Source organism: Lacerta agilis, chromosome 12 (genome assembly GCF_009819535.1).
Source record: "Lacerta agilis isolate rLacAgi1 chromosome 12, rLacAgi1.pri, whole genome shotgun sequence".
Lineage (NCBI taxonomy): Eukaryota > Metazoa > Chordata > Lepidosauria > Squamata > Lacertidae > Lacerta > Lacerta agilis.
This window is the reverse complement of record NC_046323.1, coordinates 30060564-30082228: the sequence shown is the minus strand read 5'-3', so window position 1 is coordinate 30082228 and position 21665 is coordinate 30060564. Positions and strand designations below refer to the sequence as shown.

At 39.4% G+C, this 21665-nt stretch overlaps 1 protein-coding gene across 10 annotated transcripts in view; it reads left to right on the top strand.

Annotated features, from left to right (window-relative positions):
• PPP1R9A (protein phosphatase 1 regulatory subunit 9A) overlaps positions 1-21665 on the top strand; it is a 133429-nt gene that overhangs the window by 43494 nt on the left and 68270 nt on the right. The gene's annotated exons all lie outside the window — the stretch shown is intronic.

Here is a 21665-nt window from a genome sequence, read left to right as displayed (position 1 = left end):
CATAATTTTAAAACTCTGTTAACAAAGGAACAACTAAAATAATAATAATCTAAACATAACAATCAAAGCAAAAGTCACATATGTTTAACAAATCCACACAACATTTATCATCTTTAAAACAATATTAACAACATTAACAACATAGCAAACAAAAAATAAGCTTGGCACTGAGGAGATGCCTTTATTTAAAAAGCTTCTTGTATAGCTCATTCTAAATGTTTAAATTTGAAGAAGAAAAAAGAATTAGTTTTTTTTTAAAAAAAGTAATAGCACTATGTTCAATAATGTAAAATATTACTTCTCTTAACAAAAAATAGTATTGCATTGCCCGATTGCATATTCACAATGTAAACTGACCACCCCATAATCACTTATGCATATCACTTAAATCATTACAGGACCAACCTGTTTGAGATATATTTGTGACGCAGGAAATCATTTGCCCCTCTGGAAACATAAGGAAGTGACAAAATTGCTTGTGGGTGGCAATGTGCAATTACTGTTGCCTCAAATTTACCAAGAACCTGGTCTTTCAGATGTTAAAATTGATCTAAGTAACCCATGTACAGTACTGGATTGATTTTGCGATGTAAAAATGTATGCTTTTGTTCTGTATACACTTTAAATTTAGAGTGCCGTTAAAAGCAAGGTAATATTGCCTTGATTGTAGAAGACTTGGAGTGATACACAAAGCCCATTGAGCAGAGCACAAAAGGAGTAACTGTATTTCTGTGGATTCAAGCTGATGTATTAACATAGCTCTCTTTGACTTCTCAGTGTCAGTGGGGTTTAATGTGGGTGGAATACTTCCCACAAAGTGATAATAGGATTGTACTCAGTATTTCTAAAATATGTCCCCCCACCCCACAGCAGATTTGCAGCCTACACAGTGAATTTATGTGCTTGCATATATCAAAATGACACAGTCAAATAATATTTCAGCGTGTTTCTTGAAATGAAAGAATTGATTTATTATGATGCATTGTTCCTTTTTTTGACTTGGGCATGTTCTATTGAGCATTTCTGTATGCATACAGCAGGGGCAGTATTCCAAGGCGCCAGCTTGCGAGGGCGATAAGCCGGTGGCTCCTCTTTGGTCTCCTCCTGGCACCACCACTGGTAGGGGGACTGCTTCGGCCCTCCTTTCCTTCTGCAGCAGGAGTAGGAGGGGGAGAAGGAGCCGGCCACTGAAGTCATGCTGCGCTCGGCTCCGCGCTTTTGGGACATGGAGTGCCTGAGCCCGACCCCCCAAATATTGAGGGGGCCCAAAAAGGCTCAACCCCCAGGAGCTGGCGCCCCAGCAGTATTATAACTTGCTGCATAGCACCCCAAGTACAATGATGACCAAGATTATGTATGGCAAGAAACTGTATGAGTGATGTTTAAAAACAACATCCTGTAGAGATTTCTGAAGAGGGTCTAAGGGACAAAGAAGAGAATGAGCAGAAAGAAGCAAAAGCAGAGTGGAATAAATTAAAGGCTAATTATTAACTTGAGGCCATTTTCAATGGTGGGAGAATCTCATTTAGTTTAGAGACAAGAGAAGAAACGATGCAGCAGAACATTGCTCTCTTAATTAAGTATAATAAAACTAGTCATTGCATATATTGTATTCTACCAAGGCAAATGTTGGTCTGCTGGAGAAACGGATCCTTTTTAGACCTCTTCTTTATGAAGCATGACTCCAGAAGGTTGGAAAGCGCATACTGTATCTTCCCCCTTACACACACAGTTCCCCCCTATAAGCTCTTGAATCCAGTACAGTATTGCAATGAAAAAACTGGCTAGTGGCAAACAGGAAGCAGAAGTTGGAATTGTTGTATGTGACATCATGGATCATGGCTTGATCCAGACATCCTTCTGCAGTAGGGACATAGGTTTCTGGGCAGGAGTTGATCACGGTGAGGATTTGCCAACCGTGCCTTTCTCTTAACTCGTTTCCCTCTTTTGTCCCGAGTTCTTGCTTCTTCAAAGTCCATGGCGACTTTGGTAGAGGCTATTCTCCAATTGGAGCACTCGTAGGCCAGTTTTTCCCAATTATCTGTGTTAAACTGCATTAAAAAAAATATATATTTGCATTGAGAGCGTCTTCAAACCTCTTTTGTTCCACTGGCATAACACTTTCCATTCTTAAGTTGGGAATAGAGTAGTTGCTTTGGAAGACGATAATCAGGCATCCAAACGACATGACCGATCGTGTAAATGTTTGACATTGCAACAGCCTTAATGGGTAGCGTGCAGAGTGATATGTATGTATATCATAACTTGTGTACACTGGAGACATCTCATGTTTGCTCACATATTTACAATAACTTAAAAAAACACAACTTTGTTCTTATGTTACTGGAAAATAATGTTAAACATACCAGGTATGTATAATACAATGTAACAAAATAAAATAGAATGAAATAAAATAAAATAGATACGAAGTACAAGTTTGACCTGATTACCTTGTCAATTCAGGATTGGAAACAACAACAACAATAATTTTATTTGTACCCCACCCATCTGACTGGGTTTATTATTCATTTTAATAGTTTTCCCATTTCTTTCCAAGTATTGAGAAATTCTGATTTATTAACAATGTTGAAAAGGAGTAAAAGTAGGTGTTTTGAAAACCCTTGGTTTTCTATGAAAATGTGTGTATGCTTTTCCGTTCACAATATTCAGTGCATGCCTGTAAATGGGTCAGAAGTTTATTACGCTAGACACCCTGAGGATAGAGTCACAAAACATTCTATAGAGGTGTTTAAAGATTTGCAGACACTCAAGGGTTGAAAGTTGAATGCAGTGATGATAATTTTTTTTAGAGATAGTGCTTGAGGTACTGCTAAAGCACTGTTTGTGATCCTATAAAATTCTGACATTTGCATACTCACATCTTTGGTTTCACCTTAAAAATCCTTTTGCAAACATTGTTTGCCTTCAGGGACTGTGAAAAAAACAACAACTTCAGATTAGAAGGGGGCTGAGGAAGAGTGCAAGTAAAAGAATGCCTTAAAAAATGCAGGTGTAATATGTTTTACATATCTCTATCCCAAGGGGAGCAAGTGCATCTGTTTCTGTAGCCAAGTATTATTATTATTATTATTATTATTATTATTAGCTCTTTGCTAAAGGCTTAGAGGTACTTCAGTTGGTAAATGTGAAACATATGTGAATATAAATACAGATAGCTAGGCTGTGAAACAATAGTGTTAGTTCTAGCCAGATGTGGGCAGGATTAGTTTGCTATAGCTCCCCTCAGTTTTCTTTCTTCATAAAACATAATAGGGAGAACAAAATGATCAGGCAGAAAGTGTGGTGGATCTGGTTTAATGTATTTGTTCATTCATTCAGACATAAATTATTTGTTTTTTATACGCTGTCTTCCGATCAAGAGCACAGGATAGCTAATAGTGTGATTTAAACACAACAGAATATATAATAAAAAAGCATACTCAAAAACATATCATTCGCTCATGTAACACATTCTTACACATGTCTACTCTGAAGTAAGCCCTAAGTGAATTCAGTCAGCTTTACTGCTAGATAAGTTGGTATTGAATTGCAGCCTAAGTCGTTGAATTCTTGTATCTTTCTTTATTAAAAGCACCAATTTCAAATTATGATTTAATTGTTTCTGATGAGCTGAAATTATATCCTTCCTCCCAACAAATTTAAGGCTAAAACCATAGCTGGCCTGCTGACTTTGACTCCATCTTTTATCCCAATACAGAAAATAATATTTAGAAAGCTTCCATTGCTTATTTACCACAAAAATTTAGTTGTAGAAAGGTGTACCAGTAATATTGTTGCATTTATCTTAGTAATTCATGACCGTCATAAAGCTGGTACTAGAAAGCAAAGGGAAGAATTTCCTTTCAGAAAGTGCAGTCCTTGTAGTAATATTCACACTGAAGCCAAATCATAACCCTTGTGGAGAAAACTAGTTAAGAGGGTTTCTTGCTGGCAGTAAATATGTTTTCAGGTATTACATTTTTATATTAACTTGCATACAGATAATCATGTCTGCCATCGATCAGTAACAGGAAAAAGGCAATCAAGTTTTCATATACGTAAAGAAAAATCCTGGGAGTAATATATTTTGAAACACTGAGTTGATCAAAGGATTTTACGATGTGTTTTCATTTCAAAACTATTTATTTGTCACCCACCTCTTAATTTAGGGATACATTAGAAGGTAAAATCTCAAACCAGTTTCATATGAGTATTGTTTTCTCATTTTTGAGCAATTCTGTTCTCAGAAGACTCTAATTCCATATGATAAAACTTTTGTTCATTTCATTAATTTAATATGCTCACATCCCTCCTTTCTTCCAAGTTGGCATTCAGAGGTGGCTTACAATATTTAAAAACAGCATAATAAATACAAAGTAATAAAAACGAACTAGTTATAAACAATATCTCGAAACACATTTAAAACCAGTTTGCCCTGACAGCAGCCCAGGAAACAGCATTGTCTACACCTTAATTATCAAACTCCTGTCTGAATAAGGAGGCATTATCCTGCAGGCAGCCACCCTAACCTCCTTTGGGCAGGGAATTCCACAATATGGGAGCAGCTCAAAAAAAGGCTCTCTCGAGTCACCACCAATTCTGCCTCTGCTATTTATATGACCAAGAGAAGGGGCTCACCTGAGAATCTTGTCACCTGGGCAGGTTCGTATAGGGAGATACCCTCTTTCTTTTGTTGCAAAGTCAGTAATCACTCGTTCATTGCCCTCATGGACTTCCCAGAGGCTCTTGGTTGGCCACCATAGGAAACAAGATACTGGACTAGGAATAGGTCTTTGATGAGATCTAATAGAACTCTTACGTTCTTAAGTGTCATGTCCTGGTTCTAACCTGCCTCACAGATTCGTTGTGGAGCTAGATTTGGGGTGGGGTAGGATTTTGTCATCCTCAGATCCTTGGAGGTAGTGCGGCATCTAAAAGTTCAACTAATGTGTAAGTATGCATGATGTTCTTCAGCCCCTTCCGTTCTGGGCATGTGGCGAGGGCAACCTGAAAAACCGATGTCGTGCTTACTTTAACATTTAAAATAATTTAACAAACCATTATTAAATGTATCCCTTTTCACTTGTACAATGAAGGTCAGCTCCAAAATCAAGAATCTCAGCTGAGTATTGCCAATAAATCAAAACTGTACTTTGCAGAAGATTATTACATTATTTGCAAGCCTCTGAAGGCCTCTGTTTCCTTTCTACAAAAGGCTACTGTAAATTGTCACATGGTAATCGGATCTGTTGTTCACGGGAACGAGCTTTTCAAAATATTATGCTGCTTACAAAGCACCTTATTCATTAGGCAGATTAGCAACTGTTCTTTGAATATTCTCACCTCTCTCTATACAATGCACACAGATCCATAGTTATCCATAAAATAAAAGCACAAAGAATACAGAATTATTATCCTGTTCCTGTTTACATATGAATAAATATATTTTTTAAAAAAATATATTTAGAGAGCCTTAAGGAAAAAGTGTCATGCAATATTTCCTTCAGTGTAAATACAACTGCGCACATGAGATCAAAGCACAGCAAGACTTACAAATTCTAATGGAGATTACATTTTTCAAAGTGACACAGGAGAAATTTGAATCCATTCTGTCTGTACACTGCTTTATTCACTATACAGGTCAAAGATCTTATTTATAGAATGTAAGCTGCTCTTATTGTTATTGTTAAGATTATTAAACATTACTGGCTCTTTTTACTCAGACAAGGAGAAAAGAAATAGAGAATCACGTTTACCATCCGCCTACTGCAACATAATTTGTCACAAAAATAGTGAAAATATAACACGGGTAGACCCAGTTTGCCACGTAAGCCAATTAGAAGCAGTTCCACAACAGAATTTTCAGAAATCAGGGTTATTTTCCAAAAGGGAGAGTTGGTCTTATTTTTTTAGGTGCCAGACAAAAACTTTTCTCCATAACCAAGTCTTTGACTTGGCAGTATCTGTGACCTTTTAGAAGTGGGTGGGATGTTTTTAATATATTTCTTTCCCCCCTTGGTTTTAATGTATCCATGTGGGTTTTAATTATCTGTTTGTTTGTTTGTTTGAAATTGGCTTTGGGTTGCCCTGGGCAAGATAAATCCACTAAAAAAATTAATCAATTAATTAATTAATAGTTTTGAAATCATTATACTTAAAAAGGCAGAAAATTATTCTTATTCATTGTCTTAACAGTTTTGTCTCCAGCTTACATTGCATGGCCACAGAAAAATCAAGCCAACTGGAGTTACGTAACATTTCATGATATTTTTCAGGAAGTACCACTTGCCTCTTAAAAGTTAAATTGATACTTCTGAGTTAATTGATTCTAACTAGGTAAATGACTTCACCTGTCTTTCACCAATGAGCACCTAGCTACCCTAAATTTAAACCAGTCACATATTTGCTGCATACTTAGGTGAAATTAAAGACCATTATTACTCTGGGGTATGAACCATTTTTGTAAGGCATTTGTTGTTGTTGTTCAGTTGTGTCCGACTCTTCGTGTCCCCATGGGCCATAGCACACCAGACACGCCTATCTTTCACTGCCTCCCGCAGTTTGGCCAAACTCATGCTAGTCGTTTCGAGAACACTGTCTCCAACCATCTCATCCTCTGTTGTCTCCTTCTCCTTGTGCCCTCCATCTTTCCCAACATCAGGGTCTTTTCTAGGGAGTCTTCTCTTCTCATGAGGTGGCCAAAGTACTAGAGCCTCAACTTCAGGATCTGTCCTTCCAGTGAGCACTCAGGGCTGATTTCTTTAAGGATGGATAAGTTTGATCTTTTTGCAGTCCATGGGACTCTCAAGAGTCTCCTTCAGCACCATAATTCAAAGGCATTTAACCATGTTCAAATCAAGCAGCTTGTTACCATTGATGTACTTAATATGATGTACTTAATATGAAACTAAGAACATGTAACATTGGCAATTCCAGAAGAGTAGCAATGATGATTGTAACTAAACCACAGAAAATCTTGTGGAATCTTAAAACTAGCAGAGCAATCTCTTGTGGATGGGTGGGGTGAAGGTTCCTACCGGCCTATTTCAGCGTGGGTGGGTCACCTGCTGACAGTATCCCTGATGGTGGGGATATGTAGAAAGCCTTTTTTCCAAGATAGGGGCAGGGCTGAGTTGGCCTCTGTTAAAAAACAACAACAACACAAAAAAACTTGTATACAAATTAAAAGTTGGTGTTTTGTATGCAAAGTTTAGAATCTTTTAAAATTCTGTTTCCAATAACAGAATGTCATTCTTGCTAGGGTACTGAAGAAGAGTAAACTAAAGTGTCAGAATAATGTGACACCAGCTTATCCGAATACCTGAAAGAAAGAGGAAAGGCTATATGGCTTTTACCCCATCTGAAGAGCCAATCACTAGTTAGTTCAGAAATGGCTACTTCGCAATTATGTAGAAAATAGGCTCAGAACAAACTGCTGTGGTGTGGAGTTCTGTTGTTCAGGTTTCCAGCCAACCATTTGTTTTTATAGGATGGTCCATTCTATTTATCGCCCCTCATCTAGTTTTCTGTTCTCCCCCTCCCCCTCGCAACCCCCAGATATGCAGCATTTTCTGGCTCCCGGTCGTACGGTGTACAATTTTATGATTCTATGATCATGTTCAATCCTCACTGAGCTATTTGGTGGGGGAAGGCTTTTGGTCCCTTAGCTTTCTTCCAAGCACATTTATACATTTCTGCAAACTTTGGGGTTCCATCAAGCAAGCTAATGCTTCCTTCTTATTTCCCCATTTTTGCTACAGGCATGCTGGTACTGAGCTTGCTATTTTATTAGAGGAAATGATTGCTCCCGTGTCTTTTGTATGTCTTTTCAGACTATAAGCCCACAGAGCTGTATTGTAGTGAATATTGGTTAATGATAAAAAGTGCTTTGCACGTGTTACACATTATAGAATTAAATTACAATGAGAATAATAGAAGGGTGATGGGGAGCAGGGTAGGTACTCTCCACAATGTGCCAGGGCTTGTGGGTGGGTGGTAGTCCTGAGAGCAGATATCTTATTGATTTACCTACAGCGCATATCCAAGGGGATCCTCTTCACTGTTTTCTCACTTTAAAGTTTCACCCAGAACCACAGAGGTGTCCTGTTCGTGTTACACCTACCATCATATCTCACAATTGCATCTGTAAGGAAATTGCTTTGTTTCCATGCAGAGTTTAGGTACCTTAGAGGGTTTTATAGAGAACTGATATGCCAACTTCACAATATAATTAGAGCAGTGCCAGATTTACGTATAAGCTAAACAAGCTATAGCTTAGGGCCCCACTCTCTTAGGGGCCCCAAAAAAATTAAAGGAAAAAAACCTGGATGTAGATTTCCAAAATATAAGATAAAAAACAATTACTTTGACAAAATACATATTTTGTTGTGTGTTGGACGCAGGTGGCGCTGTGGTCTAAACCACTGAGCCTAGGGCTTGCCGATCAGAAGGTCAGCAGTTCAAATCCCCATGACGGGGTGAGCTCCCGTTGTTTGGTCCCAGCTCCTGCCAACTTAGCAGTTTGAAAGCACGTCAAAGTGCAAGTAGATAAATAGGTACCACTCCGGCGGGAAGGTAAATGGCGTTTCCGTCCGCTGCTCTGGTTTGCCAAAAGCAGCTTAGTCATGCTGGACACATGACCTGGAAAAACTGCCTGCGGACAAACATCGGCTCCCTCGGCCAGTAAAGCGAGATGAGCGCCACAACCCCAGAGTTGTGCGTGACTGGACTTAATTGTCAGGGGTCCTTTACCTTTCCCTTTTATATGGTCAACACAAAAAACAGTGACAATTTGTTGTTGACAAAGGACAGCTGGACATATAAAGGGCCCCATTACCTTTAGTAGCTTAGGACCTCATCAAACCTAAATCCAGCCCTGGATTGGAGGCTGAGGGTAATTCCTATACCAGATCTCACTACCTCCAAACAAACACTGCCTCCATGTATCGACTGGGAAATGTGCAGTGGTGGACTGAATATGTACAGCATGTAGATGGGAAATGAACATAATTTGCACCTATATGCTGAGACCTTGGTGGGAAACCTCCAGCCCATGGGCCTAATTAGGCTTGGCACATACTAAGTTCTTCTTCTGCAGGCAAAATGCAGCATTTTTGGATTGGGCACCTTTTCTTGCATGGCAACAGAAAAAAGGCACCAAATTTGAAAAGCATCAAATTTTGGCTTCAAAGGAAAAACCAGGAGGGCACGAGTCCGCTCCTGATTCTTCCTTTGCAGCTGTGGTTTGAGATCAAGCTGCAGGTGCAAAGGAAGACCTGGGGCTGCCGAGGAACAACTTACGCAGCTGCAATACCCACCCAGTATCCTTAACAAACTACAGTTCCCAGGATTCTTGGGTGTGTGTGTGGGGGGAATCATCAGCTTTAAATATGCATAGGGTGTTGCTTTAAATATGCATAGGGTGTTGCTTTAAATGCATGGTTTGGATCTGCCCTTTTTGTGTGCAGCAAACCCAGTACATACTTGAAATACTATGAGGTACTAATGCAAATGCTCCTGGCAACCAGTGGGCATTTAATTTTGAATACCAGCTGGAGAGTGTGAGTGTGTTTAAAAGAAGACCAGTGTCAGTTTTTGGACCTCCCCCCACCCCGCAGTTGTGTCTTTAAAAGCCACTGTATCAACAGCAGTGAGCAAGTGGAAATGTTTTATCTCTGTGTAGCATCTCAATCTGTTGTCTGTGGAATGAGCTGCAGTTAAAGACATAAACAGGCAAGGTCAGTTTTCCGTTCTGATAATTTACAAAATCTTCCATCCCAAGCATGAAAAGATGCAATCTACCATTTAGCTGGTACATTTTGTAACGGAACACCAATTCTGATACATCACAGGTGAACACAATCATATGGCAACGCTGCACAGGAACAAATGCAGGTTGTGCCTCCTCATCGGTACAGCTGGTAGTTTTAAACTGACGGCACAATTACACCTTGATAGTTCAATAGTTCATTAGCAGCTACATTGTGCACCTGTATCTTTTCTTTAAATGATGCCAGATAGAGTTGGGTCAGGCTGCCTCTTAAAAGCAGCACAGAAAATGCCATGTAGATGCTTCCTTTATTGAGCTTTTAGTCTTTCGTGCTCTTGCAGTCCAGCCATCTGTTAACCTTCCTCAGAGTACCTCACAAAGAGATTATCCACTTCCTCTTTATTTGTATTTTGTGGCTGGATTAGCAAATCTTTCTGTGTTTTCGATGTTCTGTAGATTGCGACACTCTGCAATTACGATATGTAACGAAGAGTGGCTATAGATAGCAGAGATGCACTTACCTGCGATATTACACTTACCAACTTTACTAAACTGTGCAGCTAAACCAGTTAAAAGCTTTATAGCTTGGGGGAGGGGAGGTTAATCTTTTCATGATAAATTGTATTTTCTGGCCAGTAGTCAGGAAGAGCACATTGTTTCATGGTGCATCATGAAATAACTACAGGAAGTCCATAAACACTGTAGTAGCAAACCTTCCATATTAGCTATGCTGGTAGCGCTGCAATGCAATGTGTTTAATGTGGCCTTGTCATTTATTCTGAGAACGATTTTAACAACTTGTTGTAAACATTAGAAGTTGGTAGCTAGATAAGTGTAATTATGGTATTGACTTTTGGATGTTTTTCTTTTGCAATACAGAGTAGGCCTATTTAACAGCGAAAGCCGAGTGCATTGCTTATGTGTCAATGGATTTTACTACTCTGTAAGTGTACATAGGATTGCATTGTTTATAGATGGCTATATTACTATTAATAATAGCATGCATTTGTAAATCTTACATTTGAAAGTCTTTTCTGGTATCCTCATTTGATTAGATCTTGAGGACTTGCATTCAACTTTGCATGATAAGTCAATATAGATCTTTTGAAATATTAGTTCTGCTTAATATCTAAAATGTAGTCTTAAAATTGAATGTAAAATATCTCATACATTTAATCTTTTTCTGGCCAAAGATGGGCTTCATGTAATCTAGGAGCTTCCTTTCTCCTGGATTACTTTATTTGGTCAACCAAATAACTTTTCCAGTAAAGTAATTTCCATGTGGATTTTTGTCAGTCCAGGTGGTATATGCTGAATTATACAGGGTTGGTTTTTTTTTGGTGATAGGAATTTATATCTCTCCTGTATTGCTTGCAGACTATTCATTTCCACATTCTAGTGGGAGAGAAGTATGCAAGTTTTTATGTGCCTTTAAGTTTACATACACATTTTTGCAAGATATTTCTTCTACCCATTTTGCTTATTGGCTTTATAATGACAATAACATTAAACAACAACAACAACAACAACAACAACAACAGAGAAGTTACATATCATTTACAATTTCGACATTCTGATAAGTTCCATGATTGTGATATACACAGCACATATTGTGCCACTTTTACAATCTAGTCTTGCTCAATGTATCATCATATGATGATGGGGGACTCCAGTTGTTTTCCTTCTGTGCTATATATTCAATAAAGCAATATCACTGTTTCTGGAAAGTATGCTTGTTTTTCATGGAAGTTCTCTGCGTTCTCACTTGTTTTATTATTTTTCCCATCAGTGCAGCTGGCTATATTTGTCTATACCAGTCCTCCACTAGAGTGTTGACCATTAGTTTCCCATCGTTTAGTGATGGTTATTCTGGCTGATACAAAAAAAGTTAGGAAATCCTTGTGCAAAGCATCAGTCTCTTCCCTATCATGAATGGATAACAATGCCATGAGCGGGTCAGGTGCAAGCCCTAGACTTGTGATTTCCAAAATCTCCCAAAATCTCATGTCCAAAATCTCCCAAGCACTGCACAGATCCTACTTGTATGAAATTTCTACCCATTTTGCACTCTACTTATGTTCTTTGTTGAAAGGAATAGGTTTACGGTTTACTAATCGCAACTGGTTGGCATAAGCAGTTTTGCTGAAGCTCCTAATTCCGTTGCTTAGATTATGAACCTCAGAGACTTTTTAATACTACCTCAAAACTATAAAGGTTTCCAGTTCAGGCTGAGACTTTGCCTTGGCATCAGCATTGTTCGTTGCTGTCACTGGGTGCAGTAGGCAAAATGACTTCCTCTAACCCTCATTTCTTCTGTCACTTCTACTGTCTAGCTGACTGGATCCTAATCTGGAAAAACTTGTAGTCAAGCAACAATGATTGATTTATATTTAGTGTTCTTCTTACACTTCAAATTATAATACATAAAAAGGAGAATGAGAGTTTAAATAAAATAATAGTCATTCGTAGTCTAGACACTGGCAGCAATCGTGAAGCAGGAGATCTCTTGAGACTAGAAGTGTTATTCTTTCTTTTGCTAATAGAGACTTGGTGGCATTTTTAACATACCAAGTGAATTAATCAGTACACTAGAGATAATAAGATAAACCAATATAGATGCCCTAGATATTCACACACTTTATTGTTTCATGTTGGTGCCATGTTTTAATCTTGCAGGAAGCTTTTAACTTTTCCATTTCATGCTCCAGTTTAGCAAAGTATGTCATGAGGAGGAAGAAACCTCTCTGCTTCTTTTTTGGTTTTTGTTGATCTAGAAAACATGTCTGTCCTTAACAGAAAAACCAGAATGCTCTTTCTCCTTACAATACCAGTGGTGTTTATTTTTAAGTAGACTTCTCTTTGAAATCATATTTTCTAGACAAATGGATGAGTTCATAGGAACTTTGCCATGGGGCTGATATATTTCAATTAAATTGAATTCTTTAGTCACAATTGAACACAGTGTCAGGTGTGTTCTGAAGTCTCTGTTGCAGTCTTGGCTACTTCTTACCTATTTAAAAGCAAGGCTCTTTGTGAGAAGTTCTGGACCCAGGGAAAGTCAACACTTAGGACCCTTCTCAATGAAAAGTATACAAAAGTTTACTTTTCACCTGATATGGTAGTAGCTAGTTCCAAAAGTCAGCTCTTACAAAGCAGCTAAGGAAACTAAGTGGGTCATGTTTTTAGCACAAGCTTTTATATTTTTTTTTTATGAAACTACTTTGAATATTATGGTTTTAAAGACAATTTCTTGAGCAGTTATCCTTTGAAGACATAATAATGATGGCTCTTATTCAACTGCTTTTTCCAGCATTCATATGAATATTTTGTCTGTAATTGGTGTTCTTATAAAAACTTGAAGGAGCAGTGTATTAGTGATATGAAGCTGTCTGTGGAAAAAAAATTGTTTTGATAATTTAAAAGAAACATTCGGCTAACCAAATATGACCATACAGTCGTACCTTGGAAGTCGAACAGAATCCGTTCCGGAAGTCCATTCAACTTTCAGAATGTTCGAAAACCAAATCGCGGCTTCTTCTTTTTTCAATAATTTTTTATTGGTTTCCTTTTTTTCTCATAACAAATATCTAGTATCAATAACATTCATTTTCCAATTTCCCTCATCCCTATTGATTTCCCTCAGCTTCCATTTCTGGTTTGTTACATGATCCTTACGTCAAATGTTACATTCTGCTGTTTATATATAATAATATTTTGTCACATTGTTAAATTTCTTGTTCTCTTTAAATAAAATTGTAAATGTTAATTTAAATCCTGCCAGGAGGTTGTTGGGGCAGAGATAAGGCTGCTTCATTACTTTTATGGCATAAAAGTATGTAAAAAAGATTCCTCCCTTTTTGCCACTTCATTCTCCATTACAATAAAGGGGTTGGTAATTCTTTGGTTTTATTATATGTGGGTACAGCAATTCAAAAGTTGTATAATACATGGAATGATATTTCTGTGGGAAGTGGGATATGTCTATGGGATATGCACTAATCCCTTCTCATGCACTGTTCTCTTCTCTGTTCAAGGCCTCCTTGGTTTAGAAAAACACTGCACAGCTGCCACCTCCTTATCTTAACTGCAACATCAACACAAAATACTGTTACTTGCTTTAGACTAATGACTATAGTCTCACGTTTTCGTTCTGCTTCATTATGTGCATGCTTTAAATTTGCAAAGCAATAGCGCATATTTAGGTTTCCTTAATAGTCAAGGAATAATTAATCTGTACTAGTGATTTGAATACCACTTATCTGCAGAAACCCTGCTGGATTAGTCTAAGCTGCACCTAGCTACCAATATATTTTTGTGAAAATAACATCAACCAGCTACTTGGCCAGTAGTACTCACCCTGGATTTAGATTTTCCAAGGCCTGTTAGTATTTATTTTTCTCCCCTATTCACTGTGACTAGAGTCCAACTGATCCCAATTCCATTTTAATATGACAAAAGAAGCCTGGGAGGGAATATTGAATGTTGCAGTTAAAATTGGGGGGGGGGGACAACTGTTGAGTTGTTTCTAAAAATTCAGGAAGACTTGGAATAGAGAATGGAACAGTGCATTAGATTGCCCCATGGAAATGGGAGTGAGGGGAGGTCGGTGTCACTCCAGCGTTGTACCCTATTCAATGGTACCTTGGTACTCAAATGGCTTGGCTACCGAGCACCACGAACCCGGAAGTACCGGTAAGTGTTACGGCTTGTGGATGTTTTTCGGAAGACGAACGTCCAATGTGGCTTCCAATTGAGTGCAGGAAGCTCCTGCAGCCAATCGGAAGCCACGCCTTGGTTTTCGAACGGTTTCGGGAATCTAACAGACTCCCGGAACAGATTAAGTTCAAGAACCAAGGTACCATTGTATTAGAAAACAACCAAGTTGACTTGTAGCATCCTTAAAGACTAACAAATGTATAGTAGCTCACACTTTTGTGGATTTATTAGTCTTTAAGGTCCTGTAAAACTCTTTGCTGCCTTTATATCAGCAGACTATCGAAACAACCTTCCTGGAAGTTGGTATTATAAACACTCATTATTAATACATTTTTGTATTCTTACATTAAATTGAAGCCACTGACAAATATATTTCTTTCTTTTTTTTAAAAAAAAGCCACTCAATTCAATATGTGTCTACTCGGAAGTAAGCACCAATGAGTTTAACTCATGGGGAAGTGTGTTTAGGATCACAGCCTTAAAACTAATACAGTGGCTATATTTGACCCTGGTATCTGATGAGTAAAGTGCTTTTTACAAGTGTAGGAGGGTTAGGAGCAATTGAGTTTTCACTCTTGATTACAGCCAAGAATTATAATCATGCTGTACCTGTTTCTATGGTGCATGTAATGATCATGCTGTTTCATATAACAAAGCAAGAGGCAGCTTGCTATTCTGAGAAGTGTATGCTCCAAAGCCAGTGGGGGGGGGGAGTAGGTTAGCCTGCTTACTTTTTAGAAACATGTTGGTTTCCGTATGTTGTCATTTTTTGCTCACAAAATGCAGATCAGCCAATATCTGTGTGCGCGTGCAATCTCTTTAATTATTTAAGGGTTTTTGTTGTTTAAAAAACAACCCAGCACTTTGGCCAAAAAAGGGCTCCCAGATCAGTTCACAGATCAAAAAGGACAGTCCTTGAAAATGATCTAACATGAAAGGAAAATAGACTGGGAGGTAGGAAGAAATAAGCAAACTCTGGTACAAGTTTTTTGTTAGAAGTTCAAGGAAAGGAGGCACGAAAAGTTGGTAGCCTCTCTTTGTTGTGCTGATAAATGCAGTCTCTTCTCTTCCCTCCTCTGCCTTTAGCCTGATGGAATGGCTGCTTCCAGGTGACGGTTGATGGAGAGAAGAGTTTGGCTTTTCAGCAAAACTGGGAGGAGCCTTGCAACTCTGTTCATATTAAATGGTGTTCACGCCGATCATTTAGGATTTAACTCCTCATTCAAGGAGTGCAAATTAACAGGACACTAAAACCCTGCTTCATTTTCCTAGAACAAGGCCCTACCAGCCCACAGCACAATACTTACCCCACCAACCTGCTATTTTAAATCCTTATCACTCTGGATATTTTAAAACCTAAATGCCACCAGGGAAGTCACTGCCCAAAGTCTTGGGATGCATTCAGATGTGGAAATTATTGCATGAGTTTTCCTGATTATAATGCTAGCGCTTGTATCCCAGATTCTAACATTCCTTTTACACTGCAGTATGCTTTGCGTTATGGAACTGTGGCTTTTTGTCAATATACTGCCACATTCCGCTAAATTTTAATTTTTATTCTGGAATACCAACACAGATTTTGTCATGTGACACTTCAATGCAAAACTCCTGTGATTTCCTGGGTCAAGGGTGTTGCAAATTGATTTTTTTTTCCTGGAAGCAAATAACATGGAACTTAGTGTTAAACTTCCTCAAGATTCCACTAGTTTTCCAGAAATAGCTTTTATGTTGTGTTGAAAGATCACCTAAAATGTGGAAACTATCAGATCAGGAAATAACAGGAAAATGCTGTCTGAAGGTAAAAAGGTAAAGGTCAAGGTACCCCTGACTGTAAGGTCCAGTTGCGGACGACTCTGGGGTTGCTGCGCTCATCTCGCTTTATAGGCTGAGGGAGCCGGCGTTTGTCCGCAGACAGCTTCCGGGTCATGTGGCCAGCATGACTAAGCCGCTTCTGGCGAACCAGAGCAGTGCACGGAAACGCCGTTTACCTCCCCGCCGGAGGTATCTACTTGCACTTTGACATGCTTTCGAACTGCTAGGTGGGCAGGAGCTGGTACCGAACAATGGGAGCTCACCCCGTTGCGGGGATTTGAACTGCTGACCTTCCGATCGGCAAGACCAAGGCTTAGTGGTTTTTAGACCACAAAACTGATAGGAACACATTTTCCTCCTCCTGAAAGCATGTTCTTTATCCTCTACCACCAAGGTCAAAAGAATGAAAGGAAACTTATAAAACATTAATCCCCAGATGTGTTTTAAGAGCAAGTGTATATCCCTTGACTTTTACAAAGTACAGGGTGTCACTCCTGTATTAGGATGAAATTTTTGATCGTCATCACCAAAGCAACTCCATACTGGCCTTTAAGTTGAAGGTGAAGAAATGCAGAGAAATGGCCAATTAGCTTATTTTTCCAAATTATGTTGTGACTTCAGCTGCAGATTCGTAAATTTGCCATATGATTAGTTGGCACAATTAAATGAAGTAAAATTCCTTCACAGCATCTTTGTGTAATAGCCTTATCTATTAAGAGGCTCTTTACTGCGTGCCATGGGATCAAATTTTTGTTTCTTCTAATAGCTGGAGCATTCTCTTAAAATGTCATATATGTATTCATATGTGTGTGTGTTTGTGTGTGTGAAAGAGAGTGTGTGTGTCAGATTCTGTAAGGTCCTTGGATGGTTGCTCATGAGAAACCAGGCAAAACTCTAGCCGTTTCTTTAGTAGTTTTATTGTGCATACTATGTACAGTCAGAGCTTAAATGTTCATGTCTGTATCAACCGTCTGCAGAATCCGGGAGTGGCCCCTTCTGGTTCTGACCCCAACATAAGAGTTTCGGTATACGAAATCTCCGCCTCCCCTCTTTTCGTTTCACCCCTCTGCGTACTTGGGGCGACGGAAATAGCGTGTCTCCCTCCTCGCCCGCTGAGTGAGAGTAGTGCATGGTCTCTCCAACATCCCCAGAGCCTCGGCTCTCCAGCTCCTGAGCTGTGTGCCCCTCCCCACTGGAGATCTCACTGCTCCCTCCGCTGGACGAGGAGGTGCTACTGGTCAGGTGGGGCTGAGGCTCTCTGTAGCATCCTGAGAGCCCTTCCACCACCCTGCGCTGAGCCGGGGACAGTTCCATGACAGATTTTAATGTTGGCCCACTCTTAAGGACCTTTGCAGATATACCTGAATATTGGCCCGAATATAAGCCTCACTTTCCCCCCAAATTCCGACTGTGAAAAGTTAAAGTGTGGCTTAAATTTGCAACCTTACAAAAATTGGCTTTTACGATATCACTGCTGAAACAGACAACACGGTAAAACAGAACAGGTGTGAATACCTGCGGAATTTTAAAGGTGCGGCTTATATTTGGGTATGGCTTATATTCAGGCCAATACGGTAATTATTAACCATATTTTTGAGACTGAGCACTCCCCCTCTCTTGAAACTCCTCTGCCTTTATTCACCACATCCCCATGTTTTGGGGTTGCATCTCCCAACTCTGCCTGATGGCACAGTAACTAATGGTTAAGTGCTTCCAGAACACAACTCAGAACCAAATCTGGGGAGGTGTGAGGGAAGTCATATGCAAAATCAGGCATGGGCACAGTCCCATGGTCCATTCCCTAACAATGGTTAGTCATTATATCTGCACTGGCTAGATTCTTTCAGTAATATATTTGGAAATTACTTTCACCCCAGAGAGTGACTGATCATCTGGCTATTGCATCCAGCATGTGGTTATTGAACAGCAAGTGTAAAGATTATTAATTTAAGTAAATGAACTGTTTAATAAAAAGCTAAGCACTGCTGAGTCATTTATAACTGCCCTCCAGAGGAACTGTGTTCTGCTTGCTCAGGCATTCATGTTTACTGGATTTCTCTGATGCACCTATCATTTATCATATATTGAATTTACATCTTGGCGTTTCGGGTAGCAAACACAATTAATATTGGTTTTTTTAAAAAAAATATTCTAAAATAGTTTAAACATTCTAAAAACAGTTTCAGTTATCTCTGTGTTGCCAGTAACAGTATCTTTCAGCCATCAAATGCCTGGATAGGCAGGAATGTTTTCAAATTCCTCCTAAAAGTTATTAATAATGGAGACCAGTGGCATTCCACAAACAGGTAATTGTCACTGAAAGGGCCCTGTCACAGGGCAATGCTAACCAGGTGGTGGTACCACCACCAAGTCCTCACCTGCAGATCATAGGGTCTGAGGTGTCTGATATTGTGGAAGGTGTTATTTTAAGTACTTAGGTCCTAAGCCATTTAGAGCTCTATATGCTTGTACTAACACTTTGAATTGGGTCTGGTAGCTCACTGGCAACCAGCATAGCACTTTCAGGACTGGTGACACACGGTCTCACTGGGCTGCCCCACTTACAAACTCAGCAGCTGCATTCTGCACTGGCTGCAGCCCCCAGACTCTCTTCAAGGGCAGCCCCATGTAGAGCGCAGGTCCCAAAAGTGCATCTTCACCCTAATTAAAAAGATGTGACTCTGGAGCGGGAGAAAACAAGCTTGCTCCGTCTCCCATGTGACAGCCCCTTAGATTTTTGAAGGTGGCTACCATATCTCCTCTTAGTGTGGTGTAGTGCTTAAGAGCGGTAGACTTGTAATCTGGTGAACCGGGTTCGCGTCTCCGCTCCTCCACATGCAGCTGCTGGGTGACCTTGGGCTAGTCACGCTTCTCTGAAGTCTCTCAGCCCCACTCACCTCACAGAGTGTTTGTTGTGGGGGAGGAAGGGAAAGGAGAATGTTAGCCGCTTTGAGACTCCTTCGGGTAGTGATAAAGCGGGATATCAAATCCAAACTCTTCTTCTTCTCAGTCTCCTCTTTCCCAGGCTAAACATACTCAACTCCCTCAACCCTTCCCTATAAGGCTCGTTTTCCAGACCCTTGATCACCATCGTCATAATTTTATTATTTATACCCCACCCATCCGGCTTGGTCTCCCTCCTCTGCACATGTTCATGTTTGTCAGTATTCTTATTAAATTATGTTGTGGTAAGAAGTAATAACTCCCCTTCCACCGACCATGGTTTCAATCCTAATAGTGCCTGTTATTTAAAGAACTGCAACAACTCCAGATATATTCAATGCAGTTACACATCTTAATGCAGTGTGTAGCTTGGCCATGCATCAGCTCATGCATCTTATGAAGTGGCTCTGGCCCACAAAAGCTTATGCCATCATAAAGCTGTTAATCTATAAAGCTTCACAAGGGCCTTGGTTTCTGTTACAGCAAAAGCAAAGTTGGCTGCCGCTCTGGGATTTATCAAAGAAGAAGAAAAACTGTGTCTTCAGACCCATTAGTAGTATGGTGTGCACCAGTTCCTCTTTCAAAAAGTACATGGGATTGTATCCCACTAAGTTCTTCTCAGAGTATACTCACAGAAATTAATGAATCCAAGTTAATTATCCCCATTAATTTCAGTGGGTCTTCTTCTCTGAGTATGACTAATGTTGGATACAATCAAAAATTTGCAAACGTACTGATTACCTTGCTTCATTTGGTGCAGGTTTGTGCATAGTTTGCCGGTGCTTATTTTAGAAATATGGCTCTTTTGTGAGGTGAAACAAAAATACTGTACAGAAATCCCATGAACTTCCACCCAGTTAAAAAAAACACACACATTTTTTGCAAGGCAGGTCCTAAAGTGAAGGTTTTTTTTTTTTTTTAGTGCAACACGAGTGTAACGCCAGCTCCTTAATATTTTATTTTGCCTTTTGTCCTGAGTTATTTTTAGAGCACTTAGCGGGTGTGTGTGTGTGTGGGGGGGGGGGAAATAAATTAAAAGAAGATAAATAGCAATGTATCTCCTTTTGGAAGCCAGAATGTGAAACACATTTTGACAGCTCTTTCTTTTGGAGAGATGGTCAAGCATGCAAATTACCATGAAGCAAATGAAGGTACTCCAATGCACCGCCTGTATAATTTATGATTCCCACACAGTCTAATAATATGGTGGGGCAGAATTATGACTTGAGAGTATCTTTGGGTGAGAAATAGCAATGAAATAAAAAACATTCATGGGGTTTCAAAACAATAACAACAATGAATGATTAATAATTAGTAAATCATCAAGCACTGATACATTCTTAATGCGTTCTTCCAAAATGAAGTTCCACCTTTGGATCTCGCTTTTCTGCATGCTTGTTTTGCCAAGCAGGTGGGAGAATTCAACAGTGTAAGGAGCCGCTATGATGTCTGAAATAAAATACTGTTTTTATAAAATTGGGACCATGAGATCATGGCTGACATAATGTCTATTTCTCTGAGTTCTCTATAATTACACGCGTCTCTGTCCTTCTCCCTTTGCTCTGCATTTATTCATCCTGACTTTTTTTATTTTGTTGAGATTTGTTTTTCTCACAGCACAATCCTATGCATGTTTACTCAGAAGTAAGTCCCATTGCATTCGGTGAGACTTAATCCCAGGTAAGTCTGCATAAGAGTGCTGCCTTAATTGCCCTGATCTAACAAGTTGCTGTATATGCAGTAACGTACTCATTCTCAGACTCTTTCTTTCTTTCTTTCTTTCTTTCTTTATTTCACAGTGGGCATGAGGATCTGGGAGGAGCATGTGTTGCTAAATCGATTCCCTGGGTTTGAACCACTGCCTTCATATAGTTATGTGCAGTGGTGCCTTTGGTTATATTTTGGCAAATACCAGCTATCTTGGACACCACTGCAAGCTCCCTTTTAAACTGTTCACACAGCCTCTTGTAATATGGCATGTTTGACCAAGGGTAAACAGAATTACTGTCATGTAGGAGGTAGTCCTTTCCCTACTTTTCTGGATCAAGGTCATATTTGCTCCCCATTGGTGTGTTTTATTTTGTTGTAGGGGATCCATCTATTATTATTATTATTATTATTATTATTATTATTTATTTAGAAAGAAATTATTCTCGATCTGCATAACCTATAACTGAAACATGATAAACTTTCAATACCTATTGGGATTTAGCAAAAGGAGCATTAGCGTTCAAAGAAAAAAGTCAACAATTCCACTGGGTAGATATAAACCCATGGGCATCTCCCCGTAACATTCTCACGAGTTTTGCCAATCGGGAGGTCAGCGGTTCGAATCCCCGCAACGGGGTGAGCTGCCATTGCTCGGTCCCTGCTCCTGCCAACCTAGCAGTTCGAAAGAACGTTAAAATGCAAGTGGATAAATAGG